Consider the following 17,074-nt stretch of genomic DNA (forward strand, 5'->3'; position numbering starts at 1 on the left):
GGGCTTCTCTTCTCCAGACACTCGTGCTAAGTTACAGCTGTGCATTCTCAGCTGCAAAACTATTTTAAGGGGAACAAAGCATTGCAGGCCATTTATTGCATCCTTCTGCTTCTTCTGGGTTCTTGTGCAGAAGAGGGGCCTTGGCTGTCTGTGAGGGAAAATGTGTCATGAACGTTCTCAGTAACCTTAACTCTGACCAGACATGACAGCAAATGGCTCTCAGACGAGACAGGGCAGCCAGCCTTGGCTTGAAAGCAACATTTTGCACAAATAATATTCAGGTCCTGTATGAGGGGCCAGCTGAGTGCTTCCACTGTTGTTTCCAGGTCACAGGGTCCCCCAAAAATGGGTTTGACGTCATTGTCTTGAGATGCTGCCTGAAGGCAAGCCATGGCTGTGCTCACCCAGTGCACATTTTCTTCGTGTGTGGATGGATGAGCAGCAGACCTGCCAGCAGCATGGCTCTGCCCTGTGCAGAGAGGAGGGGAGAAGCAGCAGGGACGCCCACCTGGGGGAAGCTGGGAGCTGTTCCCAGGCTGATCCTGGTGCAAAGAATGTGCTGAACATCAAATGTGTCTCTCTGACCTCCCTCCAAGTGACCTTCAGACAGGACCTGTCCCTACCAGCCCAGTGCTGGCCCTAGGAGTCAGCTGACACATCCTTCAAGCCTCTTGGTGTCCTTCCCATGCAGCCCAGAGCCTGCCAGGTTCAAGCCAGAGCTTCCTCCATACAAATGGGGACCAGGGGGGTGGGCAGTGAAAGTACAAAAACTGTTTCTCTCCTTCCCACTTGGAAAGGGGAGCCATGGAATTTTAAGCAGCAAAGACAAAACTCTGCTGAAGAGGCCTCTTCTGTGCTTGCCTGTTGAAACCTCTGATCACAGTGGAGAGGGGGTCCAGGGACATGCCAGGCTTGCCCTTATTAATGGCTCTGTTGTTGTCTGCTCCTCTTTGCTGGCCTTTGCTCTGGGAGATGGTTTGCCAAAGCAGCCACTGCTTTCCCTGGAGCAGCTTCCAGGGGAGCTGTCCCCATTGTGGGGCTGTCCCCATTGTGGGGCTGTCCCCATTGTGAGGCTGTCCCCATGGTGGGAGCTGTCCTCATTGTGGGGCTGTCCCCATTGTGGGGTTGTCCCCATTGTGGGAGCTGTCCCCATGGTGGGGCTGTCCCCATAGTGGGGCTGTCCCCATGGTCGGGCTGTCCCCATGGTGGGGGTGTCCCCCATTTTGGGGGCTGTCCCTATAGTGGGGGCTGTCCCCATGGTGGGGCTGTCCCCATGGTGGGGCTGTCCCCATTTTGAGGGCTGTCCCCATTGTGGGGCTGTCCCCATGGTGGGGCTGTCCCCATGGTGGGGCTGTCCCCATTGTAGGGGCTGTCCCCATAGTGGTGCTGTCCCCATGGTCGGGCTGTCCCCATGGTGGGGGTGTCCCCATTTTGGGGGCTGTCCCCATAGTGGGGCTGTCCCCATGGTCGGGCTGTCCCCATGGTGGGGGTGTCCCCATGGTGGGGCTGTCCCCATGGTGGGGCTATCCCCATTTTGGGGGCTGTCCCCATAGTGGGGCTGTCCCCATGGTCGGGCTGTCCCCATGGTGGGGCTGTCCCCATGGTGGGGCTGTCCCTCTGTGTGGCTAGGCTGCTCTGATGCCTTATGAAGGCTGACCTAGAGCAGGGACTAGATGGAGCTTAAGAATAAAGTAGGGATTTATTAAGAGGCCTCAGTGGATCCACCTTGGGCAGCACAACCCAAAAGGGCCACGAAAAATAGTTGACTGGTCACAGGGTCTCTCGCTTTTATAAGTTATGGTCCATTTGCATATTGGAGCCAATTGTCCAGTTACAGCTTTAGCCCATGAAATCCCATCCTTCTTGGTTTTCTCCAGCCCACGGTGTTTGTGCTCTTGGGGCTGAGATTTGGATCATTTGTCCTTGGTCCCCAGCTGGAGCAGGAATTGTTTTGTCTCCCTGCTCTGTGCACAGAGCTCACCATCCCCTCATACGAAGCCCAGACCCACACACTAAAGCAGCACAGAATCTGAAAATATAAAAGCTAAACCTGAGGAATCAGCTCAATGCTGGTTCTCAGACCTGGCCTACAGGGCTGAGCCAGAGTGTTCTGGGAACCTCCTTTATGGCCACAAAACCTGAACTTGCAGATGGAGAAGGGACAGGTGTAAAGAGAAGAAGATCTTGGTTCCATCTGAGACTTTTCCCTTCTGTATTTTAAGGATGTTCAGCCTTGCAGCTCAGGACTCCTAGTAGGGACACCAACTTCTGCCAGCTTGGTCTCTGCTCTCTCCAGCAGCATCAGTTTGGCTGGGCTGGGGACACAGTGACAGCCTGACTGCTGCTTTTCATGCATCACTTTCACCATCCAGCAATGCAGCTGTGCAGCTGCTCTGCCCTGCACTCTCCTGTTTCCCACCCCAGGCTCACAGCATCAGGCCCTCTTACCTGTGTTTTTCTCCTTGAACCACTTAGTTTTAAATAGAGCAATTATCTTCCTTCAGAAAGGAGCTTACCCACTCCAATCTAGGGCAGTCTGAGAGAGCAGCAGCCTGCACAGCTCTCCCTGGGAGCACAGCTCTGTTCCCAGCATGGGGGCTCCAGGCTGGGAGAGCTGGGGGTGCTCACCTGGAGAGGAGAAGGCTCCAGGGAGAGCTCAGAGCCTAAAGGGGCTCCAGGAGAGCTGGAGAGGGACTGGGGACAAGGGATGGAGGGACAGGACACAGGGAATGGCTCCCACTGCCAGAGGGCAGGGCTGGATGGGATATTGGGAATCAGGAATTGTTCCCTGGGAGGGTGGGCAGGCCCTGGCACAGGGTGCCCAGAGCAGCTGGGGCTGCCCCTGGATCCCTGGCAGTGCCCAAGGCCAGGCTGGACAGGGCTTGGAGTACCCTGGATAGTGGAAGGTGTCCCTGCCCATGGCAGGGGTTGGACTGGCTGATCTTTAAGGTCCCTCCAACATAAACCCTTCTGTAATTCTGTGATTCCTGTCTGTGGCTCAGGATGGTGGTTGGACCATTGGTTTGGCGTCTGAGGCATTACTGGGCTGAGCAGTTTGAGCCTTTGGTCCCAGTCTTTTCTCTGTAACCTCTCTTGTGCCACAGGGATGCAGGCTTGGCTCTGGGAGCAAGGCCAAGGTTCTGCCAGGGTTCTCAGCCCTCCCTCCATGGCCAAGGCCTGAGGCATCTCTGGATGGGGAAATCTCTTCCTGAGTCTGTGTGATAAGAAAATACAGACCTTCAGACTTTTACCTGCACATCTATCAACAAGTGACAGACCTGCAGGGGACTGGCAGGAACTTTCAGAGGTGGCCTAGTCCATGTCCATGCCCAAAGATGGGGCCAGTGCTTTTGTAGGCCAGTGCCAGCAGAGGTTTCTCCAACCTGCTCCTAAAATGCCTGCCCATGACCCCTGTCTGCTTGAAAGGATGAGGTATTGGCTGTGATTCAGAGGATGTAATTGCTTCTGGGTTTAAATGCTCAAAAAATGAGGGAGCCTTTGCAGAAGCTTGTTGCAGTGAAGGGTTCAGTGATGGAGCAGATTCTGCCAGGCTCAGCTGCCACACTCTCTGTGCTAGGAAGGGTTTACATCCTCACATGTGTAGATTACCTATCTCCTCTGTCTTGGGATCCCTCTGCTGTCTCACAAGTCTACACCCAGCTGTTGTTTAATTAAAAAATAAGCAGACAGGTATTCACTGGGAAAATTAAGCTGTTTTGCTCTTTATGTGTCCTTGATGCACTCCTGGCTTCTTATCTGGGGACAACAGCTCTAAGCCTTGAATTTGCATTTATTTTTGCCTTGCCAAGCTGACTGTTTCACTAGGGAGCAAACCATGGAGCAGTGAATGTGACATGCCACACAGACTGGCCATGGTTTCATTGAGAAATGTGCCTTTGCCTCCCCTTTGCCCTGCCCCATGGGCTGTGGGGCTCAGGGGATGTGGCTGCAGCTCATGGTCACCTCCATGCTGTGGTGACTGCTGAGGGCATTTGGCTTCTTCAGCCTGGAGCAGAAGAGGCTGAGGGGAGCCCTGAAGGCAGCCTGCAGTTTCCTCATGAGGGGAAGCAGAGGGGCAGCACCAAGGACAGTGACAGAACCCAAGGGAATGGCTGGGGCTGCACTGGGAGAGTCACGTTGGATATCAGAGAAAGGTTCTTCCCCCAGAGGAGATAAGGCACTGACCAGGCTCCCCAGGGAATGGTCCCAGCCCCAGGGCTGCCAGAGTTCCAGGAGTGTTTGGACAACACTCCCAGGCACAGGGGGGATTGCTGGGGTGTCTGTGCAGGCCAGGAGCTGGACTGGATGATCCTTGTGGGTCCCTTCCAATTCAGCATGTTCTGTGATCCCATGAGACAGCTTTGTGTAGCTGTGCTAGACCAGCCTTGACACCAAACAGAGCCCATGTTGTGCTGTGAGATATGGTCAGGAGGGCCAGGAGAACCAGAGAAAGACCTGTGTAGGACACCCCAGGTCATGTGGACAGGCAACATGAGCTACTGCTGATTTCCAGGGTAGCAGAGGAGAGCCAGCTGACCAGAGGCTAAAGAGTGGGAGTAAACCCTTTGTAGCAGAGGGTGTTTGTCCATGGACACAGAGCACATCACTTGTCCTTTGGCTGAGCTTTGTGTCATTTCAGTGAAGCTGGAGCTACAGCTCACACCCTAGAAGCTGGAGACCCACAGATGTGAGCTCTCAGTTCATTTGTCAGGGCTTGACAAACCCAGAGGTGCCCAAGAGGGGAGCAGACTGGAGCTGTCTCCATATTCCCTGAGTCAGCAGATTTTCTCCATCTGGTGGCTTTAGATGAGAATAGAAAAGGAAGGAAGAATGAAGTTAAAAGACTGATTTTCAAAGGTTGGAGGAGTTGAATCTCCTTGATTAAGGCTCTGTAAAACACTGTGATCATCAAGCCCACCCTGAGTGTTTGTCTTGAGCCCAGCCCAGGAGCTCTTCTGAGTGGAGACCTGAGGCTGCTGGTGCATGAAGCCCAAGCTCCCATGGACACCCTCTCAGTGGATCAGCTGGGGCAGATTTAGAGATGGTCCAGCTGAAGAAGGGTTTCCTCCAGGGACAGACAAACCAGGGCAGGACTTGTTTCCTTTGAACTTTTCCTGCAGGAGTGCCAAGCTTTTACCCCAGAGCACAGATTCCCCAAACACCCTCAGAGTCCAAGCCCCAGCTTTGTACCCTGAATTACTCCATCCCTCCAGAGCAAATGCAGTGGAGCAGATCCAGCCATGGCTCTGCTCATGCCTGGTGACATATCAGTATCACTTCTCTTTGGCTTCTCCCACCCACAGCACCTCTGACCAGGACAGTGCTCGTGGCTTGAGCTCCACTGCACTCCTACAACAGCACTGAGCAATTTTCATACTGGAAATTGGGATTTACAGAGATGAAGTGAGTTGATGAAGGAAGTCAGAGCTGTGGGGAGGGAGAGAAAAAGAACCCAGGAAAGCTGTTAATCTGCCATTTCAATTTGCTGCATTGTAGCCTGAGAACTTCATCGTTGCTGAGCTACCACCCAGGTGCTCATCCAATGGGAGCTGCTGGAGATTTGCAAGTAGAAGAGCTTTAAACAAGAGACAACGTGGATTAAGCCTGACACCCCATCAGATCCTCCTTCTCTGGGTCCCTGATCTTCCAAGAGGCACCTTTCCCACTTTGCATATAATGTGAACTATTGTATAAATATTTAGTCATTCTGTTGGGAACATTAATTATAAATGGAGACTCAGCTTTTGAAAGCTGCCTGTAGGTCTGGGCACCCAATTTCCATTAATTTTAATGAGAATCAGACATCCAAATCCCATTCGGTGGCTTTGAGCATCTCAGGCAGGAAGCTTCATGTGACACCCCCCGCCTCCATTCTCCCCACTCTGCAGTGTAAGAGTGAGATTTGCAAATACCTTACAAATCCTGCAGATGCCTGAGCTGCCCTTGTGCCATGCCATTGTTGTCTGCTGAGGATGGTTGGGTGGTAGCTTCAGAAGTATTTCTAATAAATTCATTTAATCCATCCTGTTAGTTCTTTTTCTTTGCACCCCCCTCAGCACTTTGAAACACCAATGCCTGAATGAGCCCCCAGCCTGTGTGGTTTTTTTTTGACAGAGAAGCTTTGATGCTTGCAAATGACAGCTGTGCAGAGCAGGTCTGAAATGAATGATTGAATTATCTGACTGATTAAAAATGTGCTGTGGCTTGGAAGATCTGACAGCAAGTACCCACTTAGGCAGCTCACATGAAAGAGAGCACACATGCACGTAGGGTGTGTGTTTGTGTGTGCATTGGCAAAAACAGCCAGTGAGATGGGACAGACACACAGAGCAGCAGCTTCTTAAGCTCAGCATCCTTTCCAAAGCTCCAAATCTGCTGTGAGATGCTCAGCAAAGCTAAAACTCAGTGTGGTTGTGGAGATAATGATTATTTAGACAGACGTCAGCAGTGGTTTAGGAAATGGAAATTGAGCTAAAAAGTAGTGCAGGCTGGGGAACTACTTAACTGCATCTCAGTCCCTCCTGGCCTGTGGCTGAGGAGGGATAAACTCTGGAAACACAGTTCCATCCTCTGTGCCATGGTGAGGAGCAGCCCCAGGGGCACCAGCTCCATGGGAACCTATCCCGTGATCCAGAGGCTGGAAAAACTCGAGCCCTGGTGAGATTAGCTGTAAATGGCTGGAAGGATGGAGAAAGGAAGCCTGGTTGTGGCTGTGCCCTTGATGGCATCAGTGATGCAACAGCAGATGTGCCCATGCAGCCTTTCCAGACCTACCTCAGCTTCCTTCCCAGTCCCCATGTAGTAAACTCTCCCTTGGTGGTGCCTCAGAGAAACTCAGCTCAGCTAGAACAGAAGAAAAATATCTGGAAGTGAAATGAATGAAAAAAAAATTTAAGTGCTTTTTTTGCAAATGAAATATATTTTGTTGGCTCAACAAGCTCACAGGTTCCTGCTGGAGTTCCATAGAGGGGAAAAAGAAATCATGTCATAGCAGTTGCAGTTGTAGTTCTTCATTGTGAATGGTCTTCTGATAGTTTGCTGAAATTGATTTTTTCCTAAATTGTCAAACTGTTTTTCATCTCCCTGCTTACAGAAGATCACTATCTTGCCCTGACCCCCAGCTCAAAGAGGTGAAACACTGGGCTGTATCTAATTGCTTTATCTGAAATAGTTTTGGTTTGTTCTCCCAGCCCAGCCACTGAATAATTTGCTCTTTGCCCCTTCCAGTGCCATTAGTGCTGTTGGGTGTCTGTAACAGCTTCAGCCTCGCCCTTCCTGCTCCTGTCCCAGTTCCAGTGGTCATTTCCACAAGACTAAATGCTGCAATATCCTAAGGGCACACAGAGCTAATGGTAACTCATTGGCATCTGTGTCATCTCTCCATCAACATCCCAAAATGTCCCTCTTATTGAACCCATTCTGGCAGCTCAGGAACACTCAGAGCAAAGAAGGTGCTGGGATTCTGCTTATGTAAAACCTCATCACTGCTAATTGTCCCCCTGCAGCCCAGGTGTGGGAGCCCCAGGGCCCCTGTGTTTCTGTCCCACATTTCTCCCAGCCAGGACCTGGCTGCTGAGCTTAAAGGAACATCAGATCATTTGAATTCCCTTTTCCATCATCTGAAAATGTCTGTTTATCAACATTTTTTTTTTAATTTAAAAAGATAATAGAGAAGTTGTTGACACTCCATCCCTGGAAGTGTTCAAGGCCAGGTTGGACAGGGCTCTGAGCAGTCAGGTTTAGTGGAAGGTGTCCCTGCCCATGGCAGGGAGTGGAACAAGAAGAGCTTTAAGATCCCTACCAACCCAAACCATCCTGTGTTTCTATGAATAGAATTGAAATCAGGTTTATAACTTCAAAAATTATTTCTAATCCCCCTTTCCCTATCCCAAGCCTTTCAAAAATCAGTCAGAGGGCCTGGCCTCTAGGCTGGACTCAGACAGACAATGATCCTTAAAGGTGAGGGCAGATGGGCAGCACCTCCCATCAGAGTCAGTGCTCCCTGGTACCTTGGCCTGAGTTTTCTGCTGCCCTTGCTCACTGTACCTCATCCTACAGGCTGAGCAGTCCTTGGCCTGGAAGATCCAGGGTCTCTGTTCCCACAGCTGAAGCATCCTCACTTTCTCTGTCTTGGATTGTCTCAGGTAACAGCAAATTTTCCTTCCTTTGCTCTCTGCCCCTTCACGTCAGTGCTCCAGAACCTGCTCACACCAGCAAAATCAGTCCTCACACCCTCTAAAATCCCTCTGCAACTCTCTTGGAGATGCTTCAAGGGCTGGAAGCCCACAATGAGGTCACCCCAAAACCTTCTCTTCTCCAGGCTGAACAAACCAAACCCTCTCAGTCTTTCCTCACAGCAGAGCTGCTCCATCCCCTTGATCATCTTGGTGCCCTCTCTGGGCTTGCTCCAACAGTTCCACATCCTTCCTGTGCTGGGAGCCTGGAAGTGGAGGCAGAACTGATCCAAATATTCCAGCAAGGGTTGCTCTTGCCCTCAGGCTGGGGTGGATCAGCAGATGGATCCCTGCAGAGTGCTGGATCGAACGAGGGGATGGACAAACAGCTTCCCTAAAGAGCTTCATAACAAAGTGAAAGAAAATCCATGTTCCCAGAACAGCTTTTCAGCCTCAGGGATAGATGCTGAAGGACTCGTGCTGCTGCCAATGTGCAGCCCCACAGTTTCCAAAAATGACAGATGATAATTTTCTGTTACCAAAGTATTGCAGTGAATTTGGTGTGATTCTGGATCAGTTGGACAGATAAAGGTGAATTGATTACTGAACTCAGAATTAATGGTTGCTTAAATGCCCTAATTGCATTTGTTCTGAGCAGAATGTGATCCTAAATTGATAATATGTATGCAAGGCACTTGAGAGTGGTCAATTTTCCTAAGTTGGGAACAATTACAAACAAGAAATGATTGGGGGAAAAAAGAAGAAAAAATAATGTGTGTTCTAAATGAGGGTTGTTTAAGAAAACTTTGATAGATGCTGTCTCCTCCACAGCATGCACACAGTTCTGCAGCCATTGAAGATATTCTTAGCTAAGAATCTATCATTGTTAAGGAAGATGAAATCAGAAATAATAACACCAAACAGGAAAAGAAGGGATTTGGTAACAAAAGCAATGAATTAACTGTTACATAATGCAGAGACCTGGAAGGCTAATCTGGAAGAGCAGTCAATGAAAATTATGTTTGGTGGCATTAAGGACTATTAGGGAGTGTGCATGTGTGTGTGTTTATATGCATGGATGTCAGGGAGAAAATAAATGCTGCATGTTGGTTTTAGATGAAGCTGGTAAAGACTCTCCTCTGATATTAAAAAAAAGTAAAAAAGGTGTCCAGTCAAAGCTTCATAGCTCTGGAGAAGAGCAGCCTGATGGGTCCATATCCTACTGAGGGGATGGAAAGATGCTTGCTCCAGCAGTAACCAGGCAGCACATTAAATGGCAACTGGTAAATTGAAATGTTTGTACATGTCTAGGACTAGAAGAACTCCCTTGAATGTTTTCATGTATGTCAGGACCTGGATGTTGGGGAAGGGTGTGCCCAGAGAAGCTGTGGCTGCCCCATCCCTGGAAGTGTCCAAGGCCAGGTTGGACTCAGAGAAACCTGAGTTATTCCTGGGTTATGGAAGCTGTCCCATGGCAGAGAGTGGAACTGGATGGGCTTTAAGGTCCTTCCCAACCCAGTCCATCCTGTGATTCTGTGAAGTCAGGCCAACAAAATAGGATGGCATTTGTTTAGGTGAGATGATGGATGGCAGAGAGGGGGAGACTCCTGGCACTGGGGTACAATAAAAGATGGGAGAGATGCTGCAGAGCCCTTGGAGTCAGAAGAACACCAGACTCCCTGTGGGACCTCCAAGGACCTGCTCACTCTCATCAGCCGCTGAGGATACAGTTTTCATACACTAAGTGTTACTGAAATTAGGACAAGTCAGATGCTCTGAGTGGTCAGGTCTGCTTGGGGAGCTGATTTTGTGTCAGCAGTGGGCTCTCAGGAAGACAAGTGCAAATTCATACACTCAAAACCCTCGTGGGCAGAGGAAGGATGCTGTTTTGGAGGACAGTGACTCATTTGAAAGCTCCCATGAAGGAAGATGGAGAGTGAGCAGAGTGCTCATCCAGCACCATCAATCTTACCTTTTGCCAAAACCTGAAATGCCAGGAATGATGACTCCTATATTCCAGGCTGGGATTTCCCAGGCAGAAATGCCTACACTGGGCAGGGAATCAAAATCCTCCATGGCACATGGAGATTTCTTTAGTGTGGGCAAGGGAGATGACTAATCCCTGCACAGGAGATGAGTGCACACTGTCCTTGGGACTGCCAGAGGGCTCTGGTGGCTGTGCTGGCCAGGCTGGTACTCAGCTCTGACTCCTGGCCCAGCAGCCAGAACGTTACTGAGGAGCTCAGGGGATGAACTGTGGAGTAGGAAACCAGACCCCTATGGAGCCCTAAACAAGTTTCACTTGAGTTTGTATCCAAGAGGAGGTCACAAGAGAAACTGATCACAGCCTGGGGGGAAAGAAAAACTCCCAGGGGAACATTCTTGAAGGCACTGGGCTTTTCTGTGCAGGAAGAGCCAATGGTGACCCCAGACACAGCATTCAGGTGCAGGACTGGAGTTGTTTCACCTGGGCGTTACTTTGCTGTTGGACAGTTTGTCTCAGGGTGAGGTGTTTGGTGCAGCTCTCTGCCTTCTGCCTACACCTGTGAGAGCCCAGCTGGATGCAGAAATTCCAGGTGTGGGCTTTCCAACCTTATCTCCAAGGACAGACATCACCCAGGACAAAGAACTGATCTTAAGTGTAAGAGAAATGCAGACAAAGGCTCTCAAGGACTGGCCCTTTTTCTGCAGAGGGGCTGTTATCCCCCTCCCCATCCCCCTGTCTGCACCACCTGCATGCAGCAAGGCCCTCACACAGATTTCTTCTAATTATGGCTTCCAGCAAAGTGGCTTGTACTAAAAATTAGTGAATCCCAGCTGGAAAACCCAAGGGATTTCCTGAGAAAAACAGCTGTGTGAGGACATGGAAGCATGCTCATTCCTGGGTACAAAAGAACACTAGCAGTGGGTTCAGAACAAAAACTGAGAAGGCTGAGCAGCACCCAGAAGTGCCCTTGTGTGCCACAGCTAGCATCAAGAGCAGGGCATGGCTGGAAAACTCTTTGCAATGGGGATTCAGCACTTCAAAAGCAAAGGCATTAAGCTACAGTTAGGGCACTTTTTAAATGGTGAAGGAAGTCAATAAAGCCTGTGGGGCTGCAGGGTAGGTGGTCCTGTCTTCTCCACTCAGAGCAAAGGGGGAGCAGAGTGTGTGGAGCTGCCAGCCTTGGAGCTCAGGTTTGGTGGATTCCATGGGGCTACAGGAACATGAACCCTCTCAGGACCATAACTTTTTCCCAGGTGTCCCCCTGTGCTTTCAGCCTAGTTGGAGCATTCCCATGGTCTGTATGGTGCAGGTGTTGGCAGTGTTTACTTGTGGTGCCTGCAGCTCCCTGCTGCCTGGCAGGCTCACAGGGGATGCTTTGGCTTGTTTGGGGGCTTGAGGGGTGGCTCCCCTGATGCTGGTGTGGAGGGAAGGTGTCCTTGCCTCAGGATGCTCCTTCCTCAGAGAACTCATGTCACAGGTGGCAAAAAATCCAGACAGTTCAGCAGCACACACACAATCGCTGTAGTTTGGGAGTTTTCTTAATTGGAAGAAAATATTATGACATATTGGAGGCACCTGACAGAGATGTAGCAGGAGAAATCTCTGTGCCTTGTTGCTGTTGGGAATGCCCAATCAATGACAGGCACAGGCTCACTCCCCTGCCAAGGGGAGGAGAGGAGGTTTCTCCCTGAATCCAGCTGTTGATACACTCATTCCCAGGAGCAGAATGATTGATAACACAGTTATTTGGAACCCACCAGTGGATATATTCTTAGAAACTAGAACCTCATTTTCTCATGCTGCAAAATGTCATTTCCTAGGACCAGCTGAGCAGAAATTGGATTTTGTTCCTTGCCTTCAGAACTGGACAGCACAACAGACTGATAAATATTGATTGTGCTTTTATATTTTAATTTTTTTTTGTTAAAGTACCCTAACCTGATAATTGTTTGATTACAAATACATTAGAGTTGATCAGAAAGAGCAACAGGACAGACTTTTATGATGGTGTTAATCAAATTTCTTTGATGAAGGGACCCTGTGGGAGGTTAAAAGCCCCACATCTGGATTTGCCCAGCTTCTTGACTGTGGCCACAAGGTCCATTTTTGTGTCTCTCCAGCACAGTAACCTTCACTCACACTTGCATTTGTTGGAAAAGTCCTGAGTGTAGCTGCAGGGTGGCTCATTACATGGTTCATTACCAATCCTATCTCTGGCAAACAACCCTGTGTGCTGTGCTGGGGTATCCCTGCTGGAAGGATCTCTCTGGCCATGTTCTGCTGAGCTGCTCCAGGACATTATTTCACCTGAGGACTGTGTTGCAGGGTTAGGATATATGGCTGTAGGTTATAATGGTATTTTTAATTTGGGATGTCGGGGATTTGTCTGCTCATTCAGCAGTGTGTGTCCCCTGGAAGGAGTTTTCCAAGAGACAGAGGTCTAGGGAGAGGTTTTATCCTTGGAATCAGGAGGGGCAGACACCAAACCCTTCTTCCTCACCCAGAGGTTTGATGGGGCTTGGAGCACCCTGGTCTGGTGGAAGGTGGCCCTGCCCATGGCCTGGGCTGGAGCAAGGTGGTCTCTCAGGTGCCCTCCAACCCTTCTGTGCTGCTGTGAGCCCACATCCCTGTGCAGCAGTCAGGGTGCACATCCTGGCTCCTGTGTGCCACCCAGACATCAGTGATGCCAGTACAGAGTGTGCCAGCCCTGGGGGAAGGATCCTTGTAGCTGGCCCAGGCTAAGGACCACTGGCTTGTGCTTCAGTGGGACAGCTTGACCCAGAGAGCACCCACCACCCCTCACCTGTGCACCCACAGAAACCCCCACTGTATTACAGCCACCAGAAGGCCAAGGGACAGGGTTTGCCCTAAACCACTGCTCTGTCAGTCTGGCAAAAGGGCCCTAAAGCAGGAAAAGCCTTGCGTCCCTGTTCCCCTCCACCCCACACTGCATCCCCAGCCCTCCTGGTGAGCCAGGTTCCTGGGCAAGCCTGTGGACAAAGCCATTGCCTTTGCATGCAAGAGCTGTCAGGATGGAGATGTGTCAGTGGTGGTGAGCAGCACCAGCTCCAGCCCACTATGATGGGAGAGGCCCTGGAGGCAGCTTGGCAGGCACAGGGCAGCACTGCTGCTAGAACCTGGGATGGGAGGGATCCATGGGATGGGATGGGATGGGGTGGGATGGGATCCATGGGATGGGATGGGATGGGATGGGATGGGTTCCATGGGATGGGATGGGATGGGATGGGATGGGATGGGATCCATGGGATGGGATGGGATGGGGTGGGATGGGATCCATGGGATGGGATGGGATGGGATGGGATGGGATGGGATGGGATGGGATGGGATGGGATCCATGGGATAGGATGGGGTGGGATGGGATGGGATGGGATCCATGGGATGGGATGGGATGGGATGGGATGGGATGGGATGGGATGGGATCCATGGGATAGGATGGGGTGGGATGGGATGGGATCCATGGGATAGGATGGGATGGGGTGGGATGGGATCCATGGGATAGGATGGGGTGGGATGGGATGGGATCCATGGGATGGGATGGGATGGGATGGGATGGGATGGGATGGGATGGGATGGGATGGGATGGGATGGGATCCATGGGATAGGATGGGGTGGGATGGGATGGGATGGGATCCATGGGATAGGATGGGATGGGGTGGGATGGGATCCATGGGATAGGATGGGATGGGGTGGGATGGGATCCATGGGATGGGATGGGATGGGATGGGATGGGATGGGATGGGATGGGATGGGATGGGATGGGATGGGATGGGATGGGATGGAGCTGCAGCAGGTGGGAGTGTCCAGAGGCACGGAGCAGCCCAACCTGCAGTGCTGGGGTGTGCACCAAGGTGGGTCCTTGAGGCATTCCCAGTGCTGCACGGCTGCGTTTGGAGTGCATCGGTTGTTAGAGACACTGAGAGCATTTGGCAGGATTTCAACCCCAAACTTGAAGCCAGTGTCAATTCGCAGGGTGAGGATCTGCTGGCAGGAAGCAGAGCAATCCCTCAGCGCTCTGCAGGTGCCCGTGGGGGGACAAGCCCCAGCACTCCGGGGACACCCACGGCAGCTCCGGCGCTGCGAGCGGAGCCTCCCAGGCAGCGGCGGGTCTGCTCCTGCCAGGGGCTCTGCCGGAGCTTTATTCCATCCTTTCCCTGCTCCATTCACCGTGCCTCCTGCCTCCTCCCCCTCTGCCGTCCCTCCCACCCTGCCTGCTGGATCCCCAGCAGTCTCTTGACACCTTGGGGGAAGGCTGGGAGGTGTAACCATCGCCAGCGAGCGAGGCAGAGCAGGAGAGAAGGGAGAAGGAAGCCAATAACAGGGAGGTCTAGGAAGGTGGTGGAGGGGGAGGGACGGGGCCACTCCTCCATCGGTGGGACTGCAGATTATTTTGCATGGATTGTTGAAGAGAAAAGGGAGCTGCATTTGTGAAGGGACCAAAAAAAACCAGCTCACTGCTCGGGTAAGTGCCAATGCGAGCTCCCCGGCTCTCATTGTCATGCTGTACATCGATCCCCCCTCCTATTTTGCTTAGTTATACTGGGTTTGGTTCTTATTAGGATTATTTGATGCATCAGCTGTGTGCTTCAGAGGCTGGAGACTGACTGGTACGTGTGTGTGTGTGTGTGTGTGTGTGTGTGTGTGTGTGTGCATGTGGGAAGATGCCCATTCTCTGGATATATACATTGACACATTTTTCCAGCTCTCAGTGTGGTGTCTCATTGGCAGTGTTACCCCAAAGCGTGCCGTACACACACACACAAATGGTGTTTGCTGCTCCTGCCTTTAAAATCCACTCACACACGCAATTATTGAAGCTGAAAATTAAAGAGGGGCTCTTAAATCACAGTCCTCAGTGGTAGGGGGCTACCTCTCTTTATCCTGAGCCTGACACGTTCAGTATTATGTTTTATAGCAAAGCTACATTTAAAGATCAATTCGGCAGTGGTTATTGCATCCAAATTACATGGTTGTCATGGAGATGGTACAGAGAAGCTGAAGTGATATGACTGCATCTGGACTGGAGTGGGGCTTTGCTGCCGAGTGAGATCCTGCCTTGCCTCCTGTGTCTTTTTGTCTCTGCTGGGTTACAATTTCTTTTAATCTTGAATGAAGCAGTGCTGTATTAGAGGATTTAGAGGTCGAGCTGCTGGGAAGGGTGTGTGTTACCCCCACTCAGCACTGGGTTATTATCATAATTGTTCTATTAACGTCTGCCTCTCCCTGAATTTCTTCCACAAGTCTGGGAAGGAGGAAGGCGTGAGAAGGACAGATAGTTTTCTGAGCACAGCTAGGGCTGGGAGTACTTTCTAAAAGGATACCTGCCATGCCCACACCTCCCTGCTGGCTCCCACACCTTGGGGGACAAAAGGGAAAGGATGCTCTGCTTTTAGCTGTGTTTATCTTCCATTTTGCTGCCTCAACTTTGAGGATTCAAGGAGCCAGTCACCTGCTCGTCACTGTGTCAGGGGAATGGCTTTTTTAAAAATTATTGTTTTAATTATTATATTTGTTTGCTTTGCAACTGGTAATATGGATGTGTTGGCAGTTGGGAAAGAAAATCCATAATTTATGAGAATGATATTTTCCTGCCTAAGGCTAGCTAGAATACAAAGAGTATATCTGTGGGAAGGGCATGTTATATGTTACAGATGTGTATTTCTCTAGTGGCTGGGAGTAAATCACACTATTGTGCCCATCTTCATTATTTTGGGTGTTAGGCTGGCTTTAGTCAATATTTAATCTAAGCTCATTGTGTGCTCGCACAATAAATGTGCAATTTGGAGCCTAACTTTACATCTCGAAAATGCTCTGGGAATGCATGTGGCATTGTCTCCATAAATGCAATTTCACCCTTTTCTGTGAGACCAAGCCTATTGTGGGCATGTAAATATAGTAAAAGGCACTGGTGGAAGCAAGCCCATCAGAATGGCAGTGTTTCTCTAATTGTATCACTAAACATAAGACAGAATTAATTACTAGGATAAACAGAGCTTTGTAGCTCTTGGATCAGGATAATATTTGCATGGAGTTCCAGGCCTGCATTATAGTAGCTGGCATTATGGCTTTAATTCCCCCCATGCCAGTAGATAATGTTTTTTAGCCAGGAGTGGAGCATATTATCATTAGATATTTTTGCTTTAAAAATATGTTAAATCCCCATGTCCTTGTCAAATTGTCCATTGCAACTGTTCCAAAGTCTGTTATTCAACTTGGATTTTCCTTAATGTGATTTTTCCCATGCAAGTCCAAGCAAACAATGGATAAAGTCTGGAAGTGGGTGGCCGAGTCCAGAGAGGATGTCAGAGAGATGGCTAATTCACAAAATGGATGGTTCTCATTCTGGGCCTCTTTTCCCCCTGAAAGTTAGGCACAAGTGGAGCTGAAGTGGGTAGTTTTCCCTGGAGGTCCCTTTGGGGGTGTGAGGTTGGAAGCTGAGTAGTGAGTAGTTCTGCATTAATACTGAGTTCCTTCCTGTCTCAGCACCTTCAGCCCACCCTAGGATGTGGCTGGATTATTCTCTGGGGAAACTGAGGCTTGGCATGGTTAAATGACTTTGCCAAGGTGACAATGGCAGTGTTGGGCAGGGGACACAGGAGCTCTGCCAGGAAGAACCTCTGTGTGACCACCAGGCCTGCTCAGTGTCCTGCTTGCACGGGGAGGTGGTGATGGGGAGCAGTAACTCCAGTTCATGGAGACCAGCTGGGTGTGTTTGCTGAGGCCACTCATGAGAGCTCCACAGAGGGTGGCAAGAGGGACTCAAGCACTTTCAGACCAGTTTCTGAGCTGCCCAAGACAAGGACTTGCTTTTCTGACCTCAGGCTGCCCTCTTTGCGTGGCCCATCAGGTGGCTCTTCACACAAAGCCCTCACAGGTGTCTTGGCTTTCTGCTCTC

At 50.5% G+C, this 17,074-nt stretch overlaps 1 protein-coding gene across 2 annotated transcripts in view; it reads left to right on the plus strand.

Annotated features, from left to right (window-relative positions):
- The window catches only part of PSD2 (pleckstrin and Sec7 domain containing 2), a 79,884-nt gene that overhangs the window by 7,175 nt on the left and 55,635 nt on the right, over positions 1-17,074 (plus strand). The window contains exon 1 of one of the 2 annotated variants that reach the window (XM_066559988.1): positions 14,433-14,641. The exons of the other annotated variant lie outside the window; for it this stretch is intronic. The gene's annotated coding sequence lies outside the window, so the exon portion shown is untranslated. Of the gene's footprint in view, positions 1-14,432; positions 14,642-17,074 lie in introns of those variants that run through there. 2 annotated transcript variants of the gene reach the window in all.

This window comes from Molothrus aeneus, chromosome 15 (assembly GCF_037042795.1).
Source record: "Molothrus aeneus isolate 106 chromosome 15, BPBGC_Maene_1.0, whole genome shotgun sequence".
Lineage (NCBI taxonomy): Eukaryota > Metazoa > Chordata > Aves > Passeriformes > Icteridae > Molothrus > Molothrus aeneus.